The following is a 12,886-nucleotide window of genomic DNA, read 5'->3' on the forward strand; positions in this document are numbered from 1 at the left end:
GGACACCCTTGTTGCTTCGTTTCAAGAACATTAAACCCCCCTGAACGAAATTATACTATGACAGAAAAGGAATTATTAGCTATCGTTTGGGCAGTTAAAAGACTTAGACAATATTTACTAGGCCGCAAATTCAAAATTCAAACAGACCATCAAGCTCTTAAATGGCTACACAACTGCAAGGAACCCTCTAGCCGATTGATTCGATGAAGACTAAAATTAGAGGAGTACGAATATGACATGGATTACGTAAATGGAAAGGAAAACACAGTCGCTGACGCCCTATCCAGAATACACGCGATAACACAAACTGACGTTTTATTAAAACGATTCAAACACTGGGAAAAATCAGAAGAAATACCAAAATTATTAAAACTAACATCTAGCAAAGACTACTTTTTCCAATTAACAAAAACGATCTAAGCCCATATGACGAAACCACATGGTTACAGAAAATATCAAACATACTTCAAACAAGTAGAAAGATCGGAATAGGAGACATTAACTTAAACGCACAAGAAAAAGCACACATAAGAAGACTTCTTTTATTTTTCAATGACCAAAGCGACGACATAGAATTTGCTTACGAACCAATACAGAGTTTAAGTGAAGAAGAGATAGAACAAGTACTAAAAGAAAATCATGACTTGATAGGACATCCCGGAATGCAAAAGACGTACGACAAAATCAATGACAAATATAATATCCCACACCTAATGGACAGAATAAAAACTGGAATAGGAACTTGTGCGACGTGTCAAACATCAAAGACTGTTCGGATAAGAGGAAAGGAAGAATCACAAATAACTGACACCCCATTAGAACCTAACGACAAAATCGCTATGGATTTGATAAGTCCATTGAAAAAGACCAAGGCAGGAAACCAATACATTCTCTCTATACACGATGAACTAACCAAATATTTATTACTTGTACCCTTAAAAACAACAACAGACCCAATCAATCTGGAACGCTTTACTGAATCACTACATTTATATATTCTCCGCACCCAAACGTAAACCGTGAAACGAAAGTTTCATTAGCGAACTAATGCAACGATACGAAGAAGCATTTAGAATCAAACATATAAAAACCACCTCATTCCACCCGTAATCCAACGGAAGCTTAGATCGAACACGTGCTGTAATATCCGACATGTTAAAAGCTATACAAAACGACAATGAAACAGAATGGGATCAAAACCTAAATTTTGTGTGTCTAGCATATAACATAATGGTTCATGATGCCATTGGATATACCCCTTTCGAACTCACATTTGGACATGAGGCCAATCTCCCCTCTACCATATCCCAGAATCCCCAAAGAACATACGCTGATGATGTTAGCTTCAGGAATCGAGAATGAGCTGCCAAACTACTTAAAGACAGAGAAACTCTAATGAAGAGTTAACAAAGATATGAAAGAGATAAAAAAAAATTATTAAACTTCAATCCATTTTTAGAGAAGGAGATTTAGTATTAGTTCATAACGATCATAAAGAACACAAGTTAGATACCGAATGGCTAGGGCCATACACCATTGAAAAAGTAAAAACCCTTTATTACGAAATAATGGTAAATGACTCGATTAGGAAAATACATGGTAATCGTATTAAACCTTACTTTCCAGGACGGTCTTCATCTTCTTCATAGATAGCTAAGCTAAACGTTCTATATATCAAGAAAAATTAGCTCATGCATACATATATAGCGAATCTGTAAACGTAATTATATGTTTAGACATTAAGGATATATATGCAAAACTAAGCGAAATTAAAAGATTTAGACTAATGTTAACAGAGCATTGTACGAGTGAATGCCAGTCTTTCAATGAAATGATTACTCGCGCTCACGAAAGAAATTTAGACAATTTAGTAATGCATATTAAACTTATGACACCCACTCGTTACCGAAGAGAGTTATTGAATTTTGTTGGATCCATTTCTAGCAATCTATTTGGAACTCTGGATGACGATGATTTAGAATTAATAAATAAAAATATAGATAAACTTTTTGATGAAAACAATAAATTAAAAACCAATATAGCTTAGAAAACAAATCTCAAAACTATAGCTTTACCCTCAAATGAAAGTCTAGAAGAAATCCTAACAAAAATTGAAACGGCTCCAAAAATCATTAAAACTGTACAATCGTATAGAATGCACCTCAATCAAATTTCCAACGAAGTAAACAAATTCGATCATTTGCATCGGACCTACATCTTGAGGTTAAAATCTTCTGTTACAAATTATTAATTAGACCTATTTATAACTTATGCCAATCCCATATGTTATAAAATCTCTGCCAGTGCGATGGAAAACGCAAGGCTAGGCATCTTGAAAATAAGTGCATTAGAAGAAGCAGCAATTATTTTAGAACGGCCATCTCTTACTACAAGAATTATAATAGCAGCAAAAATATATTATTAAGAGCTTCATAATAGATTTAATAATAATGATTTAATTGAGGGAATTATTTACCTTTACTCCTTGTATTTAGAGAGGGCTATGAAAAATGTACATCTCCTTCAAGAGGCTAATTAGAATACTTCCTGATATACATTGCCACATTAAGAATCAATGTTGGGTAACGAGCTGGGCTCGTTAAGGCCCAGAACTGAAGACGACGCGTCGCGAGTCCGAATCCTTGGCAAAGAGAACTTGAAAACAGGAACGGAAAAACCAAAATTTCCCTTACAAGTAATATACAACAGGCAAGCGGTCAGCTCCTCTTGCATGTGTTGTTGGTATACTTACTGAGAGTGCTTGGTAGAGTTGCTTGGTAAGCACCCCAGAGCCGACGAACACTCACACTTCCGACCATGTTCCTACCATTTCGACTGTGGAGATCTTAGCCAGTAAGAGTCCGGCCGACACACTACCCTCTGCCACCGCTCTGTGCCCCCGGCCGGTAAGATGGAGAGGTAAAAGGTTGTCTATGAGAACGTTCTCCACGAAAAAAAAAGAAAAAATAAAAAACACAGGCAATCACTACCAACTGAAACGGAAGGACAAAAAGAAAGAAAAACATAAAAAAAAACAAAAATTTTTTATTGCGGCCGAGGAAGAGAACCTTGACCGCTGTGCCCCGCTCAGCCCTTCTAGCACGGGAGGGGGCGCTAGCAGTAATGGCGTCCCCTAGCGTGAAATTAATCAGTTAGGACACTTTTAGGAGAGTGCACCAGCGGTAATTCGTAAAAGGTCCCGTGGTATTCCTGTCACACACGTAGGCATGCCATCGTGGAGTTTTAGTCGGTAAGTATCCGACACTGCTATGCTGCTGCAGCACCAACAAAGCGTCCATGAGGATTTCTCCACGTACCAAAAAAAAGGGATTTAGCTATTATTTCATCCATTCATCTTTTGTCAATTGTCTTCCCTACTATTTTGGATGTTGGATTCCATAGTATGGATCGAAGAATCGAATAGTTTTAATATCAACATATACATTCAAACTATAATACATTAGGTTGGCAACTAAATGATTGCGGATCTTGTCATTACCACTTAATGGCAAAATCTGCAATCACTTAAATGCCAAACCAATAGTACACGATTCCTCTTGTTTCTATCCTATCCGTGGCTTACAGGGAATTTCTGGAAAAAAAGTTGGCTTGTCTCGTCGATAGCTGGTTATGGATAGCTGGTATTGCTCATTTTCATGAAAGTGGAATCCAGAAACTATTTTTGTAATCGAGTTGCTCCTTTGAAGGTTTAATGTGTAAGATTTAACATATCTAAATGACATTTCGTTCGCAATAAAAAACTTTCTGATGTTGGAAGTTATAAACACACGTCTGTCTTTTAATTCTGAAAATTTTACTTCCAACTGATTTTCAAAAATTTTCAAATATTGAATCCGCCTTAAACGTATGTAAGTACATGTTTGACAATCGTCTAAAGATGGAATTTCCATAGCGCCTTACGCGGCTGCGTCTAAAATCCGCAGTCTGAGTCTTAAATCCGAATTGTATGGACAACATCGATCGCCTGTCTGCACCACTCTCATAGCAACAACAGCTGATACACGCGTCCGACGCTTGTGTTGATACACATAGCACAGACGACTATGCTAATGTCATTGACAGCAATGCTGCTATTTTCCGACAAACGAGTTTTAAGTGTTGCATCGGGTGTTTAGATACTACGTAACTTTGTAACGATTTCGATGAACAACTGTATAATGTGTACCTTTTTTAGCGTTTATTCACAAAACAGTTTTAATATAATAATAACTACATAATATTATAATATAATAATAATAATAACATAATGGTGTGATATTGACTGAAATGCCGCGTCGGCCCGTGAGCCAATAGAGTTTTTTTAGTTTGTCCTTTAGTTGCTTCCTTTTATCTGAGATGTGTGTCTTCCACGTTAGTCTCCTGTCCAGGGTCATGCCCAGGTATCGGACTGTGTCCCTGCTAGGAACTGTTGCATTGTTGATGGTGACCTGGGGGCAGGTTTGTTTTCGGAGCGTGAAGGTTACATGCGAGGATTTCTTTTCGTTGACTTTGAAGCCCCATTTGTGAAACCACTTTTCCATGGAGTCGAGACTTCGCTGGAGAGTGGATGAGGCTATTACCGGGTCTGCGTGGGTAGCTAATAGCGCTGTGTCGTCTGCAAATGTCGCTATTGTTATATCGTTTGATATAGGTAGGTCGGCAGTGTAGATGGAGTACAGTAGGGGTCCGAGGACACTACCTTGGGGTATGCCGGCTTCTATTGGGAATGTTGCGGAAGTGGCGTCTAGGCATTTAACCATGAATTGTCTATTGGTTAGGTAAGATTTTAGGATGGAGTAGTAGGGGTGGGGTAGGATCTTTTTAAGTTTGTATAGTAGTCCTTCATGCCATACTTTCCGCTGGGGTGTTGAGTATGGTAGAATTTGTGACCATTTATTTTCAGGTAGCTCTTGTCGGTGAAGTGGGTTTCCGATACGAGCATTACGTCGATTTGCTGGTGTTTTAAGAAGAGTTCTAGTTCACGTTTGTGTTGCGCTAGACCGTTGGCGTTCCAGAGAGCTATGCGCCTTGGTTTTATTTTGAGTCGGGGCGTGCTAATTTTTCCACGATGAGTGTTAGTAGCGATAGCAAGTAATTTATTTGCTCCGATTGTTTCTCTATTAGCTTTTCAAGCCTTGAGGAGTTGTCTGTGTTAGGTGGGTTGGGGACACTGTTTTGGGGAAGGTTCCTTTGGCTGTTCGGGTTATTTTGGATGCCTTGTACTGCTTGGGCATAGGAGGTTGAGGTGGAGATGAATTTGGTAGGACTGGGTGTTTGGTTGGTTGAGGGGGTTGGGGTAGTCGTGAATTTCGGCGGGCTGGGTGTTTGGTTGGATACCTCTTTTGCTCTGAGCTTAGGGTACCTGTTCGTGTATAGTATTTTATATGCTGGGCAGCCTTTGTAGTTGGCAGGGTGGTCCCCTTGGCAGTGGATGCATTTCGCTGGGGTTTCCGGTGATTTGGCGCACTGGTCAGTGGAGTGAGTGCCTGCGCATTTAACGCAACGGAAAGTATGGTTGCAGTATTTCTGCGTATGACCGTACCTTTGGCACCTTTTGCACTGCACTATTTCTTTTTTCACGAGCGGTGGTTCGATCTTTACTATCGCGTTCATTAGGCGACTGATGTTGTAGATTTCCTTATTGTTCGGTTTTTGTTTAATGTCTAGGAAGAATAAGGATAACGGGTCTTTCGAGACTCTATGCCTTATATTACTTACGTTGATGACTTCGTGGCCGAGTTTTGAGAGTTCGTATTTTAGTTCGTCTATGTCTGCTGAGTGGTGTATGTTTCGTAGGACCACCCGGAAAGGCCTTTCCTGTTTGAGTTGGTAGGTGTGGAAGTTGGCGTTCAGGGTCCTGAGTGTCTTGGTGAGTTTTCTGTAAGCTTCTGGGTTCGTCGGTAGTATTTTAACTTTATTGTTGCTTATCTTAAGGTTATATTCCTCCTTGCTGATATCTCTCTCTAGGGACTTGATCATTGTCTGTATGTCGATGACGTCATCCACAAATATTGGTGGGGGAGGGGGGATTCTCTGTGAGTGTTGGTTTTTTGGTGGTTCTACGATTTCCACGGCGTCGTTTGAGGATTCCAATACGGCGAACCTGTTGTATGTACCTGTGTATGTGTTTATTTGCGTTGCTGTTTCTATTTTTCTTTTCTTTGTAGTGTTAGCGTCGTTAGTGCGGAGAGTTCTGCTACACTTCTGCCACGGGGGGGGGGGGGGGGGGGTAGCGCGGGGTAGCTGCGAGTCTGCTCCGGAGAGCCTGGTCGCGGTTGCTGGGCCATCATCGAGCTAGTTAATTCGGAATGAACAACTAGTCGTGAGGCTGTGAGGCTAGTATTCGAGTTGGGGTTAGGTGCGTGAGATTTTCTTCTCCCTAAAGGGTAAGGGACACTTAGCTGTGTTCTCTTTCGACAGTTGGGCGACACGTGTTGTTTTCGGACTACGCTGGGCACTAGAGACACGTCTGCACGCTTCGGCACTCCACAGCGAACTGATTCTTGCCTAATGACTCGACTTCCATAGGTCCACATACATCCGTATAAATAATTTCGCGAGGTTTAGTCGCCCGATTGATTTTCTCGTGAAAACTCGATCTATGCTGTTTCCCGTACGCGCAACCTTCACAGAAAAAGTTATTATCCTCTACAACTTTCATATTTGAATTCTTTAAGAATTCTTTAACATGTCTGATGTTCTGATGACATAGTTCGTGCCATAACTGCAATGTGTCCGCGTTTGACTCCGCTCTATTGCTAAAATTACAAACTGATGGTATGATAACTCGCATATCTACTTTATACAAATTTCCGATAACAGAACCTCTTGCTATTATTTTCTGATTTTGTAAAAATATGCAATTGGTCCCTTCCTTTGAAATACAAAAATCTATGCCCCTTCTTGCGACAGATCGAATCAAAAACAGATTTCTTTTCATACCTGGTACGTATAGAACATCGTTCATTGTACATGTTACCCATTTGCCGTCCACAAAAGTCTCTACTCTGATTTTTCCTTTGCCGCACGCATCCATGAACGTACCATCGCCGATCTCTATCTTCACCGTGTTATCGAATTCTTCGAAAACGCTGAACCATTCCCGTCGTCCCGTCATGTGATCCGTAGCTCCTGAGTCGATTATCCAAACATCAGGGTTTGCCGTTTGTATCGCTGAGGTACTTCCTAATAGACCAATTTCGCTGTGATCCCGATTTTGGTTTCTAGGTTCCTGGTTGTCTCTACTGTTGCTTCTTTTGTTATTTTTAAAACAGTTTTTGCTGGTGTGGCCTTTCCTTTTGCATATAAAGCATTTAAAGCAATCCTTCTTTAGATGGCCAACTTTTCCACAGTTAAAGCAACTTGGTCCTTGTTTCTCGTATTCGCGTTTACTTGACTGCTTCTGCTGTTCCCTTTTATAATTATTACCTTTTGTTACCAGTGCCACCGATGTTTCCTGGTCTTCTTTCTTCCATCTAATTTCTTCCGTCATCAGCCTGGTACTAAGCCTGTCTAAGGTCTTCTTTTCTTCTTCCACGGAATCCCACGCACTGTGAAAATGATCGAATTTGTTTGGTAACACCGATAAAATGCCTGTTATCAGCATTTTCTCGCCAATTTCACTCCCAAGGGCTTTCATCTTCGCCGCTATGAGTTCCAACTTTGATAGGTTGTAAGAGACATTTTCAGATTCTTCCCATTTAAAATCGAAGAACTGCTTCTGGACCATATTTAAATTCTCATCCGACTTCATGTCATATACTGTATTCAGCTTTTTCCACATTTCATGTGCTGTCGTGCAACATAAAAGAAGATCCAACGGTTTCTTTCCTACTGAGGTCACGATTAATTTTCTCGCTAATCGATCTGCTTTCAAAAGTCTTCCACGAGCGGTTTCTTTCTCCGCGCTGTTACCTGGATGACACAAATTCCCTTCACACACGTTGATCAGGTCGTCATCTTCCTCCAAAAGTGTACGCATAACAAAACGCCACTGGAGCCAATTTTCTTCGCCGCGTAACATCTCGACCTTCGCACTTGCTGATTCCATTTTAGCACTATCCCTTATTTTACTAAGCACAACACTTTAACAATTTTATTCACTTCACGTTGCTACCTTGCAATTTACAGCCCTGGGCCCATAACCTGTTGAGGTTATTCGGTGTGTAAACAGAGAAAACACGTGGATAAATTGTAAGGTAGAAAATATATTTAAATAGAAGTGTAATAAGTAAAAATACAATTTGAGCTGGTCCAGATCCGCACGCTAGCTGTATTATCTAATAACTGAAAAACCCCGAAGCCAACGTCGCCTGTCTACTGTTTATGGCCTGACTTCGTCGCAGTCTTTTGTCTACACGCTGTCGATGGCTTCAGTGCTTGAGAAAACTAAAAAAGACCAGATGTAGAGTTTTCTTAGAAGTGGTAACCACCTCAACACTGTACGACAAATGTTTGATATATACTTTTAACAATTATTGTGCCGATTTAAAATATTCATAACCAAGGTTATATATGTCGGAGATGAAAGAACACCGGAGCCTTTCGAATTTTGGATAATTCCGTAACATTGTAACCTAGAGTCTACTATAGCTGTGATTAAACAATTGTAGTTATTCAATCCGATTGTAATTGTTCGAGAGTTGTGACAATGAGCTTGGGCTCGAGGCGACAGCCAGTCGCCGAACGTAGCCGCGGTTACGGGATGAACGCTTTGTCTAGCTAATAATTGGAATAATTCTATAGCTCTCCTTAAAAAGGAAATAGTTGTAACACTCAACAGTAAACATTCCAACTGTCTCTGTCCGGTAGCTCGCTACACGCAGACCCTATTCTTCGAGTAAGATGATTGCCAGATGTCGATGCGTCTCCGCAGTACATGTTCAGCTAGCCCGAGGGCCTATTATAAATCTTAAGATTTAGCCAATTAAAGTCCTTCAAACAGACAAACAGTCTTCGTCCCAACTACGGGAAAATAGGGGAGACCTATTTTTCAACGAACGGCGTCTTCCACTAGCAACTTTCCCTCGAGGGCGGCTAGCATCTTTTTCTAACCACCGATATGGAGATTGACCAATTAGCAGCAACGCCAATTTCCCTTACTTTCTGAACGAAGGCTTTTCTCGACGAATCCGATGATCTCGTGTCCTAAGACACACCCCATCATAGCTTTTCCTCTGTGGCATTGTTGGGACGGAATGTCATTCTTTCTTGCCATCTCATCGACGAAAAGAGTAACTCTTTACGACCAGTGAATTTTGTGAGCACGTTCATCTATCATCCCGTCGACCGCGGATTCGTTATGGAACCTAGGATCATTAGTTTCTCGAGTACCTAACTACCACGGTTACTTGTCCGGTTCTATAAGAATCGTATTTGCACTAGTCAATGTCTTCTCTATTGCATAGCGACAACGTGTAACCCAAACGAAGATTCGTTTCACGCCCCTAACCCTAATTCTAATGTAAACCCGACATATATATACGCGGCTGTACCATCTGTGCATGGCATATTCCTAGAAAAGGCTGGGAGGCCCATCAAATTTATTTTGCGCGAGAATTGATTGTAATTTTAACAAATAAATAAAAAAAAAAAAAATTGAGCTAAACAGTACTCGATGGCTTTGAGGACTAAAAAAAACTAAACACTAAAGAAGATATTACTGAAAATTCTCAGCGCGAGAATTGATTGTAATTTTAATAAATAAGTAAAAAAAAAAAAAACTAAAGCAGATGTAGAGTTTTCCTAGAAGTGAACATCGCTTCAGCAAAAGCAAATAATAAAACCATTTATTTCAGCCAACGCTCAAATCGAGTTGAGTGCACTCATTCTTGTCTGTCCTGTTTTTGCGACCAGGTTTTCAGGACAGAGATAGAAAGAAAAAAACAATGTCGTATATAAGCACCGTTCTACAGCGACTTAAATCCAATTTATATATTGTAAAGCTAAAAAAATGTAATTCCGACACACAAAATATTGTATGGCTATGTCGTACCGTCATGTACCGGTACTTTTGCCTAAACCACCCCACAACCAAAGTTCGTTGTTTATTGTGAACAACATACCAATATAACATTCATCTACTGGTCAATACACATTATAAAAAAAATCAGTTGACTGTAGATCGCCGAGCAGGATGGACCTCTCAGTGCGCGCGTCAAAGTAGACTAACATTCACTAAAGTAGAAGGAACAAGTGACAAAAAGTGACAAAAAGTGAAAAATACTGCATTGACATCATCTCTATAAATACAAATAAGAATAAAAAGAAAATAAAATAAAACAAGACAAAATAAAACTGTATAAAAAGATAGAAGCTGCCGATAATGAAGCCAAAAGCAACGAAACGGAACCCACCGTAGACCCAATAAAAAAAGCCATCAAGAGAAAAATAATCACACAAAAAACAGCCAAGGAAACCAACAATAGTTTAAGACCTCCCGCTCAAAAGACGCGGAAACTCAACCCACAACCTAACCTGGTTGCCAGGACGAAAAGACTAGTAAACATCCTAGGAAACACAGTTGTAGATTATCACTCCAGCCAAGAAGAAAAGGCTAACGAAATGAAAAACATGAAGCCCACAAGAGCTACCTCGCCTCCAGCGATCATAACAAAAAACAGATTCAGTATATTACAATCTGAACCAGAGCCTCATCCAGAACCGGGACCATCAAACTACCCCACTTCGAGCTCAACGCTAGAACAAATAAAAAAGAAAAAAGAAACATTAGGAGGCAAAATGGGAAGGCACGGTCCCACCATGCCATCGGAACAATCGGCGCCGCAGGGGCGACACACCCCATCGTACAACCCAGGAGGCCCGGCGCCACCAGCATCGCCAAGGGGGGACCGAGCACCTGACGGACGCCCCACCGGATGCTCCGCGGAGGAGCGTACGAGTACCCCATCCACTACAAGGGATAACAAACCGCCGCCTATCAACATAACGCTACAAGACCCAAAGGACACGGTAACGCTCATAGAGAAAGTAGCGGGCATCAATCAGTTCCATATTAAAAGAATACACTCAGATAAACATGCACTCTACCTCCGAAACCTACCCGACTTCCATAAAGCAAAACAAACACTCCTCTCAGCGAACACAATCTTCTACACGTGCACACCCAAAACAGAGAAACACCATACATACTTGTTAAAAGGTTTAGACAATAGCTACACCGAAACAGAAATACTTACAGACCTACAAGCCTTGCAAATAGAAGACGTAAAATTCAAAAAAGTCACACGATTCACGACAAAAAGATCAAGGAAGAACAATATACTGCTCCCAATTTATATAATACAGGTATCCCCCGACAGTAATATAAATAACTTGTTAAAAGTTAACCATTTTAACTACTTCAGAATAAAATGGGGAAAAATAGTAAAAAAAAAGGATGACATAACTCAATGCCACAAATGCCAGCGATTAGGTCACACAGCGCAAAGCTGCAACCTAAACTACCGCTGTGTTAAATGCAGTGAGCCCCATGGTCCAGGCGACTGCAAAATAAAAAGGGAAAACGCAGTAATCAAAGACAAAATATTCTGCGTCAATTGCAAAAACTATGGATACCCCGCGTCATACAAAGGTTGCCCCAAACTCGTAGAGCTTCGTAAAAAGCTAGCCGATAAAATCAAAAAAGACAAAGAAACAAAGATAAAACGAATTGCCCAAATAAGCCGCAAATACGTCCCAGAACTAAAGTTCTCTGACGTAGTGAAGCAACAAACAAAATTAAATCAAACAATCGAAAACACATCACAATTAACAAACTTAGATCCGCGCTCAAGCCAAATCTCAACCACAATCGATGACTCCCCCCATTTAAACATTATAAACGTTATCGAAGACTTTAAGAAAGGTATCCTCCAAGCGTTAAAAGAACAACAAATGCAATTAAACGAAATAAAAAATACACTATCAACGCACGAAGAAAGGTTCGACGCCATCTTCAGCACTTTCAATAGTACAGATGACGAATAACCAAAACACGCTAAACCAACAATTACAGCAAAAAACACATAAATTTAACCTAAAGCACCTAAAAATAATTGCAATAAATGCTAACTCTTTAATTTCAAACCAAAAAAGATACAGTATGCTAACCCTAATAAATAAAGAAGCCCCCGATATGGTACTCATCTCAGAAACAAAACTAAACAAAAGACACAATGTACACTTCAAAAACTACTCCATGATAAGACACGACAGACCGAACGCCAGTCAAGGAGGAGGAACAGCGATCCTCATAAAAAACCCTATAAAATACAAAACAATTCTAATTGACAAAATAACAAGTTTCAAAACCTTAGAAACAACGATCATAAAAATAAAAATAAGCAATAAGGAAAATTTATTCATCACTGCAGCCTACGCAACCTACGGAAACCAGAAAGAATTTAACTACGAATTCAATAATCTTTTCGAACTCTTACAGCTCAACAAACCGGAAAACTACTATATAATAGCAGGAGACCTTAACGCAAAACATACAAGCTGGAAAAACGAAATAAACAACACGAGAGGCAACTTCATTAGAAACTGGCTAGACAATAAAAGCATCCACTACAAAACAAACTTATACAGCTCCGAGCTACCCTCTTACCCAAAAGGAGGCTCATACCTGGACATATGCCTAGCAGATGCGCGACTAAAATTCCAAAACCTACGTCCAAATAACAACCTCAAAACCTCAGCCTATGACAGTGACCATAACGCCCTAGTATTTCACGTAAACAAAAATACATCTGACTCCCTAACACTCGAAACTCAGACCGAGACACCCAGGTACAATTACAAAAAGACAGACTGGAAAAAGTTCCAAAACATACTTGAACAAAACTGCGACCTAAAGATCTACAACAACGTCTGTTTCGATCAT

The sequence above is a fragment of the Bombus huntii genome, chromosome 18, assembly GCF_024542735.1.
Source record: "Bombus huntii isolate Logan2020A chromosome 18, iyBomHunt1.1, whole genome shotgun sequence".
NCBI lineage: Eukaryota > Metazoa > Arthropoda > Insecta > Hymenoptera > Apidae > Bombus > Bombus huntii.